Source organism: Haliaeetus leucocephalus, unplaced genomic scaffold (assembly GCF_000737465.1).
Source record: "Haliaeetus leucocephalus isolate CR32 unplaced genomic scaffold, Haliaeetus_leucocephalus-4.0 Scaffold450, whole genome shotgun sequence".
Taxonomy (NCBI): domain Eukaryota; kingdom Metazoa; phylum Chordata; class Aves; order Accipitriformes; family Accipitridae; genus Haliaeetus; species Haliaeetus leucocephalus.
Genome location: NW_010972886.1, coordinates 9,014,055 through 9,034,649, shown reverse-complemented (window position 1 = coordinate 9,034,649; position 20,595 = coordinate 9,014,055). Strand labels below are relative to the sequence as shown.

Below are 20,595 nucleotides of genomic sequence, written 5' to 3'. Positions count from 1 at the left end.
TTTTTGAAGAAACAGCCTTTCTACATAGAATTAGCTTTACAAGCAAAGGGAGTATTAGAAGAAGCACCCTGATCAGGTTACTTACTAATCAGCCAGTGAGTGACTAGGGATTTAAGACAGGAGGTGGCAGTCTTGAGTAGCAACTCACTGCTGTCTCTGCTTAGTTAAGCTCAGATCCGAACTGGAGGCAGAGCTGGACACAAGTAACTCAGGATCTGAGCCCTTTTTCTTAAACATCGCAATGACAAGCAGCTTAGATACTGCAGATGGCAACAAATACCTTTGTCCTTTGTGCCTGATAATTAAAAATGCAGCTAAGTAATTTAATAATTTTAATGTGAGGTTGTATGTGCTTTCCTAGATTTTTTTAATATTTGGATCAATAGTTGTAGAGGGAAAGACTGCAGCACAGTGGAGAGGCAGAATTTAATCTTTCTCATTTTCATCTGGGTTTGTTTCTTCTAACTAGGAAAATCATGTTGCAAACAAGAATAATTCCCAATAAAATACTGTATTGTTTTAATCAAGTAAGAGGTGTGTTCAATCCTGGTCCTCCTTTTAAGTATCTTGGAAGGTTGGGTGATCCTTCACCCCCTGACTGTGGTCTAAAAGTAGGTCATGAGGTACTTCTATCTCCCTCATGAACTACCACAAAGTAATGGCAAGACAACCTACTTTTATTAATGATATCGCTGATTGAAATTTTCTAATCAACAAATGAGCACAAAACCTTGCAATTACCCGGTCTCAGCAGAGAGGGGAACTTGATTACATCATTGTTCTTCCCCTGTGAAAATGCTTGGTTGGAAAGAGACAAAAAAAGATTAAATGAATCACAGTAGTTACATGCAACATCCCACTTCTAATCTTTTTGAAGAATGTGAACAGTACCATTCACTAGTAACCAAGAGAGTTCTGCAGTGTTGCTTTTTTTCTGCTGGGTATTCATAGTAGGAATTTTACTTGTAAATTTTATTGTAAATTTTGTATATCTATTGATTGGTTTTCCTACAGCCCTGCATTTTAAAAATACGTATTTTTGACCAAATCTCAATTTACAGTTTTTTCATTCAAATGCACATGAAAAGTGTTCCTTTAAAAGTTTTCAAAGCAACAAATCCTTCAGAGTAAGTTACAACTCTGCTCTACCTAGAAAGTATACATGCATGTAAGCCTTGATCCATAACAGAACTAATTTCCTAAGCTTGTTTTTTGTCACAGCCTGTGGACAAAAAATACAGTCTTTTTTTTTTTTTTCCCTGTGGCTTGAATCCTTCAGTTAGCCTGTGCATGCACAAATCTGTCTGCTTCACACAGACACAATAGTCTACCTGGATGTATCTGAATGCAAGATCAGGCTTTCTGTAACAGTCCAGTCCTGTTAGACACAGCAGACATTGTCATGCAGCCTTTTGTTTAATCTTTTTATTAAACAAACATTTTCCTAAGTTTGCATAAGCAGTCGCCCAGCCATGGCTTCCACACAGTCCTTTAATAAATAGCAGGGTGTGGTGATTAAATTTCCTCAGAGGCTTTTCTTCCATCTGACTACCAAAGAGTAATTTATTCCTCAGTTAACATCATCGCTTACTTGCTTTGTTTCTTCACCTCCTTCGTCTGTCGGAGATAGATCAGTAAGTTAATAGCTGTCTTTTTAGTGCAAAAAGGGGGTGGGGGGTGATTCTTTGAGCCTGATTCCCTAAAGAAATAAGGTTTATGTGATCATACTCTGTCTATTCCAACATTCAGCACTAATAACATGGAACCCTGTTGGCCATTTCACTTCATATGGAAGAGAGACAGAGGACTCTAGTCTTCCAGCTTCGTAGCAATTTTATGAAGATGGATGGCTGGGAGGAGGAAAGAGGTCCTACTACTACCTCCTAGCAAGGGAAGCTTGCAGTGTGAACTCATTAGACAACTGAAAATTCATTCAGGCTCTCCTTTGAGGCACAAATGTCTGAGACGCTAGTCTTCACTAGTTGCATTGCTGAGAATTTATTCACATGGTGATAGCTTTCACTTCAGTGGACACTAGTGAAGACAAGGCACAGGCACTATTAGTACTTTTGGTTTATGGAAGTTCTACAGTGACATGATAGCTATCACAATGTGAACACATGCCTATCCTTTGTAGTGAATATGAGGCTGTGTCTCTTATGTGTAGATGGGGTACTTGGGTATGGCTGTCATGGTGCTGTTTCAGATAACTCTGTCTTTAAACATTCCTGTATCCTTCTGAAGGTGGAATGTACTGTACTTGATGCTGAAGAGGTATGAAACGCACACAATTTTTGAGTGTCTGTGAGAGAATAAGATATTTTTTTCATTTAGAAGATATATGCTAGGTTCCAAATATCAAAATGATGCAATTTTAGACCTATTTGCCATCAAGATGAGCACCTGTCTTTTTGTGTGTGTTTGTTTTTTAAATAAGACCACTGAAACTGTGAAAGAATGTGCAAAACTTGCTTCATACAGCTGATCAGTACTGATCAGTACTTTTAGGTTGAAGGCTGAGTCTTAACAGTTGTTCTGTGTATGAGTTTAATTTTCACTCCTTCACAGTCATGTTTATGGGATTGGAGAATGTGCCAAAAGGTATTTTGCTCTATGAAAAAGTGCAATAAACTTGGGCCCTATAATGTCTGTGTTGCTGGAGAAATATGGTTTCCTTTTCTTAAGTAGGTGTTTTTGGAGTCTTAAAGACTCTATTTCTGTTTCTTGGTTTTCTTAGCACAACAGTAGCTGCAGCCTTGACTAGTTTAGAACATGGACAGATATTTTGTTCCAGATCCAGATGTGCAGAGAAAAGAGATTTTCCATCCACAGCCATATGAGTCCTTCTAGCTGCTACATACTGACCTGTCACAGAGCAGGTTTTGTGAGTTCTCTCTAATTCACATTAAGCATAATTAGGTAGATTATTTAAAGCAGTTTAAAATCCTGGTCTGAGATACAGCAGCTGGCTTTGCCTCATCTGAGTTAGCAGTACTCCCATAAACTCTTCTGTTAGCACATCTGAAGAGTGCTGAAGAACTTTTGTGGTTGTTAATCCTATCCACTGGCATTGCTAGATGTAACCTGAAGCCCTGTTGATAATGCACAAGCATATGGCATCACGAGCAAGACTTCTGCCTACACAAAAAGATAAATGAATACCACTTGGGGACTTGAGTATCTAAGCTCAACAAACAGAAAGAAAAAGACTGATTCCTATATTTTTGCAAACTAATGCCAGTGAGCAGAATCACATTTTAAATAAGGCCACATGTGAAAATGGTTTCCTATACTAAGAAAAATTGTAGATAGGTGGAAACAGGGTATTTGAAGAGCTGTTCAGTGGTTTGGGGCACTAAGGACATCTATTCTGAGTGTGGAAAAAAGTCCTCATTGGATTTTTTAAGAAAAAAATGTAGTTGAACTGTAACTTGGACTGCGAATGGCATGAACAGATGTTTAGGGAACCCTAGCTCTCTGTATGGTAGGAAAGTCTTAAGAGAAATGAGCAAGTAGGTTCATGAGCAATGGAATCGGTGAAGCTTGGTTTCCAATGGATCTATGTCTCATGCAAATTTTTCCCCTGGCCTGGATGGTCTTTTTGTCTGTCCTAGATCAATCATCTGATGTCTGATAAGAATGGGGCTTTTGCAGTATCCTTTTCCATGGCTGGAGGCACCATTTGGATCTCCTTCCTAGCTGGCTGCCTACTTCCATTAAACTTGTGACAACTTTGTATCTTGAAATCTGTGGTTCACTTTCACATTTAGTTGAAAAGCAGACACTGCATTCAAAAGTTACTCAAGGAGGAAGTGAAGACAGTGGAATAGGCACTCATACACAAAATATGATGACAAAGGCCTTTTTTCCTTAGGAAATCCAAACAGTTGGAGAAGGCACTTCCTCCAAATTTGGTGATTTCCAGCACTGGCAAGGTCATCTCAAATTGGGGCATAGAAAGGGTAAATGGAAGCAGCACTAAAACCTCCTTTCACATTGTGGCCCTTGAAGCTGTTTTGTAGAGAGCTGGGGTACAGGTTTGTAACACTGTACTCTTGTGGAGGGTTTGTTGGCATTTATTTGGAACTTGGTTATTTATTAGGTGAAAATATGTAGTTAGAATTCCAGGTGTTGGTCTAAATCTATATGTAGATTACATTTTTTAAACTATTTGTTAGGCAAGTGTTACTGATATGATTAATTTTGCTTAAACTGTTAGTCATTCCGAAGTAATATATAGTTTTTTTTCTAGGTGGGAGCTGCAGTGGGTATGAATGAGAAAACAAAATCCAGTAACAGGGGCATAAAACGATCTACCTGGACATGTATCTAGAACAATTTTATAGGCACATTTTGTGAACAATTTTCTGTAGCTGTTATCAAGATTTTTATCAAATCTTCATCCCAGTAGGTCAGAAGTCCATTGTTTTGCTAATGCTTGGTTGACTTGAAAAATAACCCTCCTTTGACTATTTGGGAACGTGTAGCTGAAATATGTGGTAGTGGCAGGCTATGCTTTTGTCCTAGGGAAAAAAAAAAGTTTAAATGGAAAATGAAAGAGGAAACTATCAGAAGAACTTTTCAGAATAAACAGCTGTATGTTCTTCCCCTCTGTCTCTGAAAACTTAATTTAGCTGCAGGCATGGGTTTGAATAAGCTACCTCATGTTTGGTAACACCAGCTAAAACTTATTCTATACAGTGTAATGTATACCTAGTATCAGACTCAGTAAGAAAAAAATAGGCTTCATGTATGTCATTGCATGTAAAAATAAATACATGTCTTGACTGCACAAAACAAAATGCTTTATCTAGGTGCTTATCCAAGTGCAAAAGTTTTTCCACCAAATAAAAAATATCTGTTGAGATAACTAGGAGGGAAGAATCTGTGTAGATAGGTGTGATAAAAAGACATCTTTGCCTCAATGAAATTCTTAGGAAGAATATACCAGCCACTAGGGCTTGTTACAGAATAATATTTCAGTTAAACAAACAATAACTTACGCTTCTAGAAAGTAGTAATGCTTCTACAAGAACTATATGTAGACTAGACCCTAGGATATGTTGTCTAAAAACACAGTGCTTATTCAGGCATAAGTTCCTTTTAAATCTGAGGAAGTTAATTTCTATTTTCCGCTTTTATATCATTTCATATATTACTCTACTGACTTCTGTATTCAGTTCCTGCCTTCCAAGCCTTACTTTTTCAATTCTAATAAGCAGTCAGCTTGCAGGGCATGAGCCCTGCTTTCAATAGTTGCAGTTTATAATATTGAACAATACTGAGGTAGGTAGATTAGGATTCCCCTCTTTAAGGAATTCAGGGTGGTGTCAAACCTGCCAAATGACTCCTTCACAACACTGTGATACAGGTGGCATGACTGGTGTGTTCAAATGACTCCTGCCTGAGCAGTGTGGGCGTTGTTGTACACTAGCACAGGTGTCTTGACTGTTCAGATCTGTGTGTGCACAAGCTTAGCCAACATCTGAATCAACTCCAGGGCCAAGAAAGGTAGTAGTGGTGGGTTTTCAGGCTTCTTAGACCATTTTCCTGCATTGAACACACTATTTGCCAGCAGGTTAGAACTGAGCCTTGGATATCATCTATGAGTTTGCTGGGTACATATGGTAAACAAGAGTTGTCTTCCAATTTGAGGCCTCCTTTAGATACGTGAAGGTTAAGTGTGCTCTTTCTGTTTGTATCAACACCTTATGTACTACGTGAATCTAAATGAGTAGTTTGGGGTGCTCTTTGTACTTGGAGCAGTATGCGAACAAAATGGTTCCTGTGATTCTGCAAGTGGAAGAGATCTTTTTGTGTGACCTTGGCAAGCAGACGTGGGTATGTGTTCATGGCTGCAGGAGGGACAAATAGTTATGGAAGCTGGAGATTGGGAGAGTACTTATGAGAAGTATCACTAAATGTTTACCCTAGCCTGAATAGTCTTCCTTTGGCGCTATGTATTGGAAGTATTTGTATCATGGAAAACAACATTTAACCACAAAGGCTACGTAGAGTGTGCCCTAGTGCCCAAGAGCACAGATGATAGCCCTAGCAGCCAGGGTCTTCCTCTTAACATGCTCAGTGTAAGTCACAGCATCTCAGATCACATTTTCCAGTTCCACTTTCAGTGTTCCTTGGGTAGTATTTTGAATATTGTCAGCTTAAAACTTAACTGTTGCTCAAGAATATTTCACTGGTTTCATTGGTGAATATCTAAGAAAAACTGAAAGCTACAGCTCATGAACAGGACAGTCTTTCATTTAATTTCTTTTTCTTTCCTCCTCCCCAATTTTTTTTCTCCTTGAAGCTGGCAAAGCCTTGCACGTAGGGATTTTTTTCTCTCTGGTCTCATGCCCTGAAATATGACCTCATCATTCCAGACCAATCTGTGGCAGTCATTTAGCAATACCTCTGCTAGATATGGGATATTAAAGTTAAGAAAAAGCATGTAGTTTAACTTCTAGAACACAGGCTAAAAATTTAGTGCCAAAGCATGGAAAGTCTGTTTTATTCCCAATGGAAACAAATAGACTGCATTATTGAGACAATAAAGATGGAGTCCCATAATGGTATTGGACACAGCTTTGCTTTTCTTATTGAAGAGAGCTCAGAAGTAATTGACAAAGTAAAATGAATCACACCCTAAATTCCAGCCAGCTTCTCTCAGCAAATGGTCAATAGCCAAGAAAGAGAAACAGGCAATTCAGAAAATGATTTGTTCCCTCAATCTTTGATATCCATTTCAGGATAGAGGAACTCGTCCCTCACAAGGAGGAAGGGATGCTGTCTTGTATGTGCAGCTATCATTGCTCAGCTTTCAAATTAATTCCACTCTAGCCTATCCAACCTGTTTTTGTTACTGGAAACAAATGAAGATGCAGTCAGTATTTGCAAATGCAAAGTTCTGCAGAAATATAAGTCATTCTGCTATATTTCACCCTGCTCCACAGAGCAGCAGAGAAGATTTTTTAAATTTACCCACTAAGAACGAAGTGCTGATTTGGCTCTGTGGTTCTTGGAAACTGTCTGCTCTGCTATTTCCTGTTATTTTCTCAAGCTGTGTATTTCAGATGTGAAGGGGGACCTACTCAAAATCTCTTCATGTTTGTAGTGGTATGACATGATCCCTTGGACAGATGTAGATGGGTATTATTTGCCAGTAAAAAGGGAATGGAAAGCAAAAGCATGGCATAAAGTTTTCTCATTTTAGTTCTGAGGATTTGATGCTTAGCGCCAACACATCATGGTTAACAGCCTTCCCCAATGCTCACCTTGCTTGACATGTTCAGCAGAGGCTGCATGCTAAATCTCACTTCCTAAGACTTTCAGCACTTTGCATGATTGTTGCTCCTTTCATCCTGAGACACGCTTTACATGGCCACACAGTGAGAAGGTCCTTGCTCACTTTTGTAGCGTTGGCAGCAGTGCTTAGCAGCTCCTTTCACACAGCTCTGCCGCAGTCTGGCGTTGTGAAGTCGTCTGCAGGCCAGACAGTGCTGCAGGAGAAGCAGACACTTTTGAACAAAATTTCTGGCTGTATTAACAGATGATTAAATTTAAAGACAAGGCATTGCCACTGTGTGTGTTTGAATGATTGTGGTGCTTCAGTCTATGCTAGTGTTTGCTGACATATGTAATTTAGAGAATTTTGTTCGTTTATGTTGGGAGAGGGGAATATATCACTGCAGTGATCTGACACCTCATCTATGTTGGTGGCCTTATTTCAAACTGTTTTGGATGCCAAATTGAATAAAGTGCTTTCAGAATCTGTGGATGACCTGGCAGGAACTGCATGATTGTCCTTAAAACCATTTGTACTTTCTGTTTTGCGACCTTGGCAGATCAGTAACTGGGAAAGTTGTTCACATGCCATCTGCACCTGCTAGCTTTGCCATGCAGCAATAGGTCATTTCCTTTCCAAACATGACTGGCTTCATGTGGGAAATTGGCAGCTCTTATATGAGAGCAGTAGATTCCAGTTTCCTCTTTTAGCTTTTCACTAAGATAGGAAAGGAGTTGTTATTGTTATGGTCCCAGTGCTCTGTGTCAGAGCTCTCTTCCCCACATAACGGCTTTTTCAGTCATTCAAAAACAGTTTGTCAATAGTATATGGCATCATATCTTGTATTGTGTATGAGATTGCCCCGAGATAGTTTTTTTCCCAATATCATGGGCTTAATTCTAAACAGAACTGGACAACCTACAGTGAAAATATTTCCCTCTTCTTTTGCCTCTTGGTCATTCTTCCTCTCTGTGAAAGAATAAGAGAATGCAGTCTAAAGTGGCGATCTGGTGGTAGGGCTTAAGAAACAACATAGTGGAATTGAAGTGTACTTTTCTCCCTATTTCTTTGTCATAGCAAAAAGATGAGGTGAAGTGGCATTCATTGTTCTTTCAGTTCTCTTCTCCAGAAATGATGGAAAGCTGTTGCGACTTCTTCTTTGTAAGGGGTGTTTAAATCAGCAGGTAGGGAAACAGTGGTGTTGGGCAGGATGCAGGCAATTGCCTCATCTCCAGTCTGAAGTATTATCTTTGCAGAGAACTGCAAAGGAGCTATGTTGCAGACAGCAAGGTGGTGAATTCTGTTTCCACTCTTAACAGCATAAAGCAGCTGCATTGGCTTTACAAGTGAATCAAAGATTTGCTTTCCCTGAAAGTTAGGGTAAATTGTTTGTTGCATCCAATGTGTGTCTTTATAAATGTGCACCATCTTTTTCTTCCTGTCAGTTAGTGGAGATGGAGATAGAATCATGTGGTTTTGTCTGTGCTTTTGTGTGGCGTTATTAATGAAACAGGTAATCCTATTTGTCATAAAATCAAGGCAAGTATCTCTTGTGTTCTATCCATCTGTTCCGGACACGAACAACATGCTCATCACCATGGTATTGGAACAGTCTGGTACACAAATAGCAATCATCAGTTATTAACATAATATTATTACTTGGTCCATAAAGCTAATACTGGCAGAGCTGCTAGACATCACACACTGTGAGACAGTTTCTCAGCTCATGTACTTTGTTCTGCCAGAATATGGTAATATTCTGTATAAAAATCAGTAAAGGATGCATTTTTTATTATTTCATGCAAGCAGCATAAATTGCCAGTATAATATATATCAAAATTTTCTCTTTACATCCAGTCATTTACAATCCATTGCTATCTTGTTGTAGAACAGCATTCTGTAGAAAACAAAGGACTTTTTTTTACATGCAGTAGATCAAATCAAACCACTGAAAGTTTCCTTTCTCCCCCAGCTGTTTGTATGGACTGATACAAGAGTGGCTTTTTACATGCAGAAGGCCATTTATCTCAAACTTGAACTAGACAAGTTAAGGTTTATTCAGCATGCAATCCACTTCTGTAACATTGGAGGGGTGGCATGTGATTGCAGCCCACCAGGAAACTGTAAGTCACTCTCTGCAGACACTAAAGCAGTTGCTTCAATACCTTTTGAAAAGAGTAAAACTCGCTCTCTGCTTTTCTAGCCTGTGGAAGGAACATGGACTGTTCAGACAACTCTTTTCAGGACTTAGCTTACCAGAGAAGCAGACTGCAGTCCCCCAAAAGATCCTGAACACCCTACAAAATTTAGAGGTTCCCTACCTGTCCTTAATCCCCTTCATACATCTCATTTACACACATTCAAAAGTCCAACTTGAAATGTCTCCTTTTGTTTGGTCACTCTTCCTATGATATAATGTAAAGATTTTTTTTCAGAGTTGAACAAGCCACATTTTTTAAATCTCTCGTATTTAAATTGCTGGTTAAAATGAGTAGATTCCTCTCAGGTGGCACGTTTGTGCCAATCTGGTTAAATGAATAGCCCATCTATATATCATTTTTCTTCCCTTCTTAATCAGAATATATTCCTGGGAGACCTATTTTGCAAGCTTGTCTACAGAGACTTCCATACAGAAGCAAGATGGAACCTTTTCAGCTTGCAGCTTCATAGTTGCTTGTGTTATAACTATGAAACAAAAGTGAAACCAAGTCATTATAGTTCCTAGTTTTTACATACAACAACTTCTTCTTGCTTTAGGTGGCAAACTGCTGCTAAACTAACATTTCTGTAAGTGTTACAGTGTCCATACAAATGCTGCTACAATGAAAGGGAACATCTTTATCTGAGCTGGTTGTGATTATGTCAGTAGGCACAAGCAGATTGCATCAGCCATTATTACTCTTTTAGTGAACATGAAATTTACTGGTCATGATATTGGCTCAGTCTCTATTTTTGTATCAGTAGCTTTTTTAAAAAAGTTAACTACAATAATTAAGCTTTACAATAAACTAATTAAAAATGTAAATGGCTTCTTAAGAACACTGTTGCCTAATGGGCTATATATGTCTGGAGCCTAACTGAAATGGATGGCAAGGCCAATAGGAATCTTGTTATAAAAATGGAGGATCATTCCCTACAGTTCAGCTGTGCCTTGAACACTTAGCTTTTGGCTCAACTGTGGGAAGGAGTCTGAAGTACTGGGTGACTTTCATACATGTCTAGATACAATGAAGGGCAAAGTGCAGCATTTTTATCCTGTCATTCCCTTTTATCAATCTCAGTTATTAAGCAATTTGTGGATATTAAGATCAACCTTGCCTTAAACATTTAATAGACATTTCTTATTAGACAAACTACATGTGTCCCATTACATTTGTTTCAGGGCCTGTCTCATTGGATGCATAACAGACTGTCCTTCAGGATATAGTCCAGCGAGTAGGAGTAGAAATGTGTTTTAACTTGGCATAATTGCAATGAACATAAAGGTATGGTTGGAACTTACTTGGAACACTCTCTTCTTTCTTGCTGTTGTAGGCCAGTATCTTGGTTCTCTGCCGTCAATTGTTTTGGAGCAATGTTACTGAGAAGAATGAGTCACTTCTGGCTCAGTGTAATGGGTTTATCGGGACTGAAAAAGCTATAGTTGGACTAAATGCCGTATCCACTGTTCATTTTATGTAGCTTTTTATGATGTACAGTGACTGCCCACCAAAAGAAAATGAAGATGCATCACTTCAGCTTTTGTAAGAAAGATCTATAACAGGTTTTGCCATATCCATGAATAGAAAGTGGTTACAGAGGTTGTTATCTTTCTCTGCTCCCATGGTTGCCACTGCACAGTTTCCCCTTGTCGTCTTAATTTTAGATAGGCTGTATCCTCCTCAGTAATCTTTCAGGTTTATGACATGGAGCTTAAAATGCAACCACTAAAATAGGGTGGATGATTATTTTGCACAATTTTGAATGACTACTCAGACTAGGCCTTGGGGGAAGAGTATGGCCTCATAGTTTTGTAGGACTGGGTACCTCCCAAAATAGCTGCTCTGAATGGGGTATCATTCAATTTGCGAAATGTTAACTTAGTACATAGGCATACTCTAGAAGAGATCAGGTGGACTGTTTTGAATTAATGAGGGAGCCTGGGGTCTCTGATATTGTTAGTTACGTTAGAAAGCACAGTAGTCCATTGCCCTTTCTGAACTATAGTACTAGAACAAAAAGCAACGAAAAATCATCACAGCAGAAGCTGTCACCCTTGTTCCCATGTGTGCTATATCTCTTCCATGGGGATCTCTTGTGGACACCAAATAGGAAAGCAAATGTAGTTGTCCTGATCCTTTTTTTTTTTTTCTTCAAGTGCTATCTCACATAATAAGCCTTTGTGGCTTTCTGCCTCACCCTACTTTCTGATGCTCTTGATTTAGATATGATATTACCATGTCTTTTGAACCATGTATTTTAGCAGATTTTGTATTTGGATGTAAAACTCCAGCTATGGAATGAATATTACATGGGGCAATACTCTGCTAGATAACAGACAAATTTGAATAATCTCATGTATTTAAAATGTGACCGTTTTTGCACAGTACAAAAGAATCTCATTACTTAATGAACATAGGCAATGCATGCAGTGTGTAGGGAGTGATTGCATTTAACTATGAATTACTTGATCTTTAAATAGCTTTTTTTCCTTAAGGTAAAAGGAGCAAATGATTTCAGTACCCTATCTTGAGTAACATTCTTTGTAATTATTTTTCACCACAATAGCCAGTGGAATGTAAATAGGTTTTTTTAATTTCTTAGTGGTAAATTTATAGCTCCTGAAATTATATATCTGTTCTCTCTCTTTTTGTTTGCTTTTAGGGAGAAATCAGAGCTACTTCATCATTGCCATTTTCATGCTGTGGTTGGTCTCAGGAAAAGGATTGCATTGATGAATTAGTGCAACAACCCTCCCAGCCATGGAAGAATACATCTTACAAGAAAAGTCATAGGTGACTAATAGGCGAGACTGGTCATCCCTCACCCACAGTGGTAAGCAGACTTTTGAGATGTGGGAGAAACATTTTGGTATACCTGAAAATCAGTCGAGATTAAAATTAAATTAAGCATCTAAATACAGAATTTGGAATTTAACATGCTGTGCCTTGTGAACAAAAACAAAAAAGAAAAATTAATTTCCACTGTGGATATTTTAGTCTTGAATCATGCTTTTCTACCACATTTCAGCAATGTCCTGTATCTTAATACCTTTGCTTTCATGTTAGTTTCTTTTTAAAGTTTGTCAGTCATTACGCAATGTCATTTAGAATCAACTTAGCACCCTTTCGTTGTGTTGAGTGGTTCCAGTGAATAATGAATGCGGGATTAGCCTGCTAGTAATTAAATGTTGTTGCCTTTTAGCTTGAAAATGAAACACCTCTATGGAATTTAAGAGGTTCTTGCTTTATTTAGGTTGTGTGTCTAAATAGTATGGATAGGTGTACCAGGTCAGTGCAGACACAATGCAATCTTAAAAAAAAAAAATATTTAAAAAAGCAAAAAGAAAAGAGAGGGAGGGAGGAAGAAGAGAGCAAGAAAGTGAGAGAAGGAGAACAAATTCACCCAATCACTAAAACTTTGAATAGAATGGAAAATTTTCCACACTTAGATGAATCCTGAGTGTAATTTCCTAATTTTGCCTTTGTATGATCCAGATAAAGGGTTCATGTCTGTACTCATTTTCACTCACAGATGGGTCTTCAAAATTTGCAGGTGATAAGTTGTGTAAAATAGGATGTATTGCCTATTTGTTGAAGCCTATAGGTGTACCTATTTCAATAAAGCAGAAGCTAGATTCCTTACCATTTGTGGACTAAAGAACCTACTGAATGCATGCTTCCCATATTGGCTTTACTACTATGCAGAGTTTTACCACTCAAATTCACTGATTAATGTTTTAAGCAGAATGAAACCTTTATAATTTTTTTTTTCAAAACCTGTTGCAAAAAATCACAGTATTTCACCACTCAAAGACAGTTCTTTGCTTCTTCAAAGACATTATTAAACAAATCTGTACCATCCTCCTCACAGGACTGTAGTGGTGTACCCTCATATGATACAAATTATAAGCTTCTGTCTGAAATAATAGGGATGATACCTAATCCTGAACTGACAGCTGAAGGATTTTAAATAAAGGTTATCAATGACAGGTCTGTAAGCTAGCCTCAGTTCTGTCTGTCCTGTGCTGGGATAAAGATGAAGGCATTTGACTCTCTTAACAAGAGAGAGGCTCTAAAAGCCTGAGCTTTTATCCTTGAGCTTTTGTTACATTTAAGGATTCATGCTGAATAACAATAATAAAAGATTAATCCCATCTGGTTTTCTGTTGTTAGTTAGTTTAATTTAGTGGATGACTACTCAAAGTTTAGTCTGCCAGACAAGGAAGGTATGCAGTTATCAACATTACTGATAGGATAAACCAATTATGTAAGCTTATTTTCAGATCTCTCTGAATCCCGTAATACTTAACAAAGTAAAACTCTTCAGTTGAAATGCACATGTTTACAGAAAGATACAGCATCAAAGAGAGGTTTCATTTAGAGCTTCGGGTAGACTAAGTGGCCTTGTTGACTGATTCTTTGCCTGTTGCCATTTTTAGGCATGAAATATAGCAGGAAACTGAAAAGAAAATACGGACAAGAAAAAACAGAGTCATAAGAAACACTTTTGAGAGTTGTCAGAAAGACTTTTGTGCTTAGAAGGCTGTGGAGGCCCAAGCACTGAAAAGATCAGTATGTGCTGTGTTTTGGGGGTCTAGTTAGTGCTGCATCTTTGAGCTGTAACAGTATTTCTCAAACTGTGCGTCCAACCATTGCCTTGGCAGGACTCCAGGTTAATCCTGTGTAGGGAGAGGAAAGCACCCATGGGGCTTGGCAAAAGTTGCTTGTCCTTTTCTCATGAAGATATGCATTTGTTCCTGGCTAGTGTAGGAGGTGGCTCCTCCTTTCTCTCTGCATTTGTAGGCTCCATGAAAACAGATAATTCCAGAAGACAGTCTAATACGCAATTGCAGACCCAAATGTCACTGTAGAGGTCCGAGACTGTCTCTCCTGACACACAGCTAAATTGTACGTGCATGTGCAAGCAGTTTCACAAGCCTACTAATGAATGCCCCAAACCAAGTTAGATGGAACTTACAAGGGATGAGTAGGGAGAGAACAAAACACCAAAGAGCAAGAAAGACGAAAAGCACAAACAGTGAGAAAGAAATTCAAAGTGTAGAACATAGAAAGTGTAAACTGGTATCATCTATGCCACGCCATGAAAGGAGGGCATTCTGTTGTTGAATCACATGTTGCAGGCCCCCATAAGTGTACAATACACAAAGTATGGAAGATGTTGTGCAAGGCAGGTGTGTAAAAAGGATGAGCAAACAGAGGAGGATAGTGAACAAAGAAAAATCGAGAAGAAAGTTTTTGAAAAAGGAAGAGGTCAGAAGAAAAAATAATGACACAAAAGCTGGTATTGAAGAAAAGGGGTGAGACAGTAGAAGGAAAGATGAAAGAAAGTACAGCCACTGATTTGATGTGCTGTTTTTCATTAGAAATGTATCCTTTTGCCACTTCTGGATGCCATACACATATATAAGAAAATACAAGCTTTTCAGCTTAACAGGGTAAAGGTCCCTTCCAGAACCCTGGCACTAAAAACCACATGCAAAACCCAATAAAACAACCTTTGGTATTAAATCGATGTCAGTGTTAAATAACATCCTGTGCCAGGCAGGGAGATGCCAGCCCAGCTGGATGAATACATGCCAGAGCATTTAGATGATAACTGGTATGATGAATCAAACTCTTAAGCAAATAGATACCTAGGTAAAGAGCAGGGCGACCAAATTCCATGGTGCACTACCCTGCTATCTCCGCTGGGTTGCAAAATGCATGAGTCAGAGGTAGAAGATAGCCCTTGGCAGTATCTGTGGAGAGTACTATGATCCCCACTTAAGCAAACCCGTGCGTTCTTGCTTCCTGATGTTTCTGGGCTCTTTTCAAGGTGCTTTCTAGCAGTACTCTCCCCCAGTGTCTATGTGGCAGTCAACCAAGGTCTGCATCATTAAGAAAGGGTTCATTTACTAGAAGGAAATGAGTGCTGCAAGCAGGACATCAGGTGCTCAGGAGACGGCAACCTCAGAGTCTGACCTCCTGTTGCACAGTTGTGGTCCAGAGTCTGAGCTGCCATTATAAAAACAACAAACAGACCATATCCTCAGCTGGCATAGAGCCACAGAAGCTCAGCATAGAGCTTGAGCTCTGTCGTCTTCATCTCTTGTGGCACTGACGATTATGGTTAAAAAGGTGCCCAGGACGTAACAGATGAAGTAAAGTGTACTGAATTCACCAGCAACCATAAGTAAAAGCCTAAGCTGCTTAATTTATTCTTGGAATCATTTTACCACTGAGCTTTATTTACCTTTCTTGTGGGTGCTGTTATAAATGGCCCGTGGGAACAGTGGAATTGTCATTCCTGGACGTTTTCAAGAACATCACTATTGGGATTGAAATGGATGCAACCAAAGCCAAGGAACTGACTAGACCATCTCTTGGTGTCTCTTCCAACCTAATTTTTTTCTGTGATTTTAGTAAATGCATTCAGTTACTGTCCTAAGCTTGCAGTGTTACACTGCTTCCACTAGGCTTGTGTAACAAAAGCCCCAACTACCAGACCCCTCTGCTTCCTCCATGGCTACTCATGCAATACAAAATGTGGTGGTGTCAGTTTTGCAGAAGGTTGGGAAATCAAGATCTGAACCATGGTGACAGTGTAAAGTAAGAAGTAAAGAAAGATATCAAAGTTAATAGCTAGCCAGCTTATTACAGTGTTTCATGTCCCACTCAAAATAATTTTCTGCTTCAAATTTGGGTGACAGTTGCCACAAAAACTCTCATGTGCTCAGAACAGTACTGAAGCAAACTGGGCCTGGATTCTGAAGAAAGGAGCCAGAACAAGGTGCTAGATCTCCTTCTAGGAGTTTCCCAAAAGAGATTTAGCTCACCAGAGTTGGACATCTGCTCTCCAAGCATCCTGCTGTCCCTTCACATCCACCAAGTGCTCTTGACACTTCACCTTGCCTGTATCTGCTTGGCTTCTGCCTGTGATTGGAACCAACGTGGAATCTCCGGCCCCATTTCCCTCACTGTAGGATGCAAATACACAGGCTGTATGAGGCAAAAACGAGAAGTAGAGCTGGACGTTAGCTGTTTCCTGGTGATTTACAGACTGGTAAGATCCATTACACCATCTGGTTACCTCCCTCCTGTAAGAAGCAATGTGTGATAGTGGACCAGCTCTTTTAAACAGTTCCAGAATACCCTTTTCCTCTCCACTTCTGTTTTTCTGATGTCAGGCTACACCCAAGTATGGGTTCATCATACTGGTATTATAGGTCCATCAGCAACTTACTTCTCCTTTGCCCCTTACTTCCTAAATCAAGAATTAAGAAGGAGAAGAATTTGATAACACCATTTTAGGTGTGCTGCCAGCACATCAGGAATGGACTGCTTATATTGTCAGAAAAACATTGGTAGCTGACAAGTCCTGCAGAGAGATTAAATACATGGGAGGACTGTGAGCAATACAAGAGACATGCTGCTATTGATAAGCTAAAATCAGTGTTTGTTTCCCAGCACTCCCAGTATCAAAAGAGCCAGTTGCAATGTCTCAGCTCACTGTTGTGCATTCCTGGTACCTGACCTTGTCCGTGTGGCTGTTGTGCATCTGTTAGCCTGTGAGCTTCCCACTACATGGATCACTGACTGAGAAGGGGGAGGGGAAGTGAAGAGCAGAGGAAGGCAGGAGGGGAAATAAATACCTAAATTGTTTTTTTCTGATTTTGTACGTAGTCTAGGGAAAAGGACACTGGCAGGACCCGAATGATATCTGAATACTGCTGTGCTAACATGACAGCTTTATGGGGAGGCAGTACTGGGTCAGAAGCGTGATTCCCCCTACCTTTGGTTCAAGAATTGTTACACAGGGGAAAGACAGACATTTTCAGGGTAAAAACTGTGGTAGAGTGGTAGAGAGCAGACCTGAAACCTTCCTTTGCCCTGTTACTGTGTGGCATAGTTATACAGCTAAAAAATATTGACTATTTCATATGAAATAAGGGCAGAAGAGGAAGGTGGAATGAATCCTATGCATGTCGCTGCTTTCTGCAGGCTGCAGTCCACACGGACAATTCCCTTGCAGTCCCACTGACAGCCCCGTGGCACATCAGGCATGTGGGCTCTGTACTGCAATGCAAAACCTGAGCTCATGCAGCTGTAACGTTCCTCCTCCATAATTTGTGCTGTTTTCCCTCCTTCCTCTCCCCTCTTACACCTGCCTGCAGCCACTGCAGCTTGCTTTCTCTCTCCCTCCCATCCCCTGTCCTCCTGTCCCTTCATTTCCCAGGGCCTCCTCTGGCACATGCCTTTTGTGGCCTAGAGAGGAGAGAGATGGGAGGAGAGGATGGCAGGTCACCTGAGTGGAACCAGGAACCAGCAGAATTCAACCTCAAAAACATGAATTGGTGGGTCAGGATACTGCCCCGGGGTGGACAAGACTGGGGAAGGTGACTACAGTTCAAGGTAATCTGTGCTCATGGCTTTTCCTAGGCTGCTCTGGTAGAGCGCGATAGCCCAAGCCAAAGGAAATTCTGCAGCTGATTTCACTAACATGATAAAATCAGCCTCTATTGGCACAGGCAGAATTCAGCCCTGAAGGTATATGAATAATGTTTCCCTAACTGGCACCTGATACTGCTCCTTGCATTACGCTCCTATTAGTGAGAGACACGCGAGGCCTCTCTGACCGTCCAGTGGTTCGTGGGGTTCAAGACCAACTATGAACACCCACTGAAGGAAGGAGGAGGAACGGGACAGAATGTGATACACGGGTTATAAATCATCACTCTGATCCCAGCTAGAAACCAGGCAGGGGTCCTGAGCCTGTTCATCCAGTTAAATGGGTACACGTGCAGACACTCAGCTGCAGATGACATCAAAGCAGTAGATGACCTCAGCCTGCAACATGGGCAGCAGAAAGCCCTCCCTGCACCTCCCTGCAGAGCTGAAGCAGACCCACTTTTCACACTGCCCTTGCACCCAGCCTGGAGCCATGGGTTGCTACGCCTGCCACACTGCTGGTTCAGTCATACAGATTAAATATGCCCTTCTCAGACACGGAAGCTATTATTTCTCTGAGATGAAACAGCATCCCACACTCTTATTAACCTGTGCCCTACTTCAGAAGTAAATCTAATTTGTGGCTTTCATAGTTAGCTAGTGCTGGTGTTGGTTCGTCCCTGCGTCTGCTCTGACTTTGCTGGATACATTTATGCAGTGCCAGATGTGGCAGAGCCCTATTTACTGTGGCCTGTAAGCGTTATTCCTCACAACACAATAAGGAACTGGGGTGCTTGGAGCTTTTTGTTTCACTGGGGAAGAGAAAAGTAAAAGTACAAAAGTTAAAAATGTCCCTGCAAAACCAATTTTTGTATTCAGCAGAGAATAACGTGCTGTCTGCTAAATGAAGTTACTCATCTGGGACATTTCTGCACACCTGGTCACCTTCCACAGAGCGTCTCAAGAGTCGTGGTGTATGAGGGAGAAGAGAGACTTTCAAAGGATTGGCTGGATTTCCGATGGCAAACATCAAACAAAATGGGTATTGTTTCACAAATACACAAAGTATATAGGAACACGGAAGTAGAATCTCCAACGATGGCCACTGCAGAAGCAGTACCTACAGTAATTTATGTGGTAGATTTATCTGCAGATTATGTTACCTAACAAGCAATGCAAGAAAGCAAAGGAAACCCCAAGCCTTTTTTAAGCAATGCTCAATATTTCCAATTATAGTCGGCACAGTTTATTGACTTTTTTTAAGGAATTGAACATGACTATATTAAAACCATGAGGATGCGTGAAGCATGAGTGACTTTTCATGATCTTATTGTGGGGGGAAAAAAGGACAAGACGGCGCAATTTCAGTCCTCTGGGGATTCAGCTCTCTTCTGTTGCCATCCAGTGGAAAGGCTCCCGTTCACGTTGGCTATTCTGGTAGTCCCTTGGTGTACTGACATGGCTGGCGACTTGCAGCTTGGTGGAAGTCAGTGTGTGAACAGATTCACATCTAGATGGCTGCAGCAGCGCTTCCCAGCCTGCTGTATGAAGTCCTACACCCACTTCCCTGTGGGGGATGTTTCAGTGATCTTGCAATCCATTTGCGGATTGTTCCTCCTGTCCTTTGAGCCAGTTGGAAGATAAACTTTGGTCAATGTATTATAGTGTGCCCTTTGTAATGAAATAATGTCAGATAATATGTATTTAGTGGGGATTTAAATTCCCAAGCTGATTACGAGGAGCTGTTAAGACTTCCAAGGTTTAGCAGCGCTCTGCGTATGAGTCTAGAACGATGTGTAGTGTTGCAGCGATGCGCTCTTTCTGATGGTGTTGAAAAGGCTAGGAGTTTGTTAGGAATAAATCTGAAAGCATAAACAACTAAAAATGCCAGCGATACAACTTGATATTCTGTAAGAATTTGTTTCAAGTGGTTGACCAGAAAACTAGGCTCCTGTATTCTGAATTCGTCCAGCTTTAACAGGTTGTTTGCTCCGAGATCCCTGGTGTGTGACAATCTTTCCCTGCCCGTTTCCCAGCAGTAGAATGAGCGCAGTAATATTTACTGTGCCCAAAGAATGTTATGAAATGTGACTAATTAATGCGTGTAGAATGCCTTTGATAAAAGATGCGACGGCGGCGCGAAAAGGCATTGTCACTTATTAATGCACGTGGAGAAAAGAGGTCTCGGCTCCTACAGGCGCCGGGTTCTGCTACAGCCGTCGTTGCGCTGCCCGCCACCCCTCTTGTTCCTATTTTTGTTACGGTTGCCTCTGTTTGTGCCCCCCCCCACCCGGCCGGAAGGTGAGCGGTGGAAGGGGCAGCAGAGCGGGCTGTCCTCGTCCTCCTCCCGGCGGTGGCCGCCCGGGCCTCCCCGAGGGGAAACGGGGACGGCCCTCTCCCGTTGGGGCCTGCCTCGCTCGTCCCTCCCGGCGAACCCACCTGGCCAAAGGCCTTTGGGGAACGTTTCAAAATCCGAGGGGTACGCGGACGCCAGCGGACGCCGGACGGGGCTCGGGATCTCCCTCTTCCTGTCGCCCGTGTTTAGAGCGGAGGAAACGTAACCAACGGGGAAAATCAAACTCCGGCCGGGCCGTGCGGGGCGGGGGGTTTCGATCCCAGCCGGGAGGGAGGGCTGGGCGCGGCACCTCACGGCCGGGGAAG

At 40.9% G+C, this 20,595-nt stretch overlaps 1 protein-coding gene across 1 annotated transcript in view; it reads left to right on the top strand.

Moving 5' to 3' along the window:
• Positions 1 to 20,595, top strand: part of RAB1A (RAB1A, member RAS oncogene family) — a 40,849-nt gene that overhangs the window by 5,666 nt on the left and 14,588 nt on the right. The gene's annotated exons all lie outside the window — the stretch shown is intronic.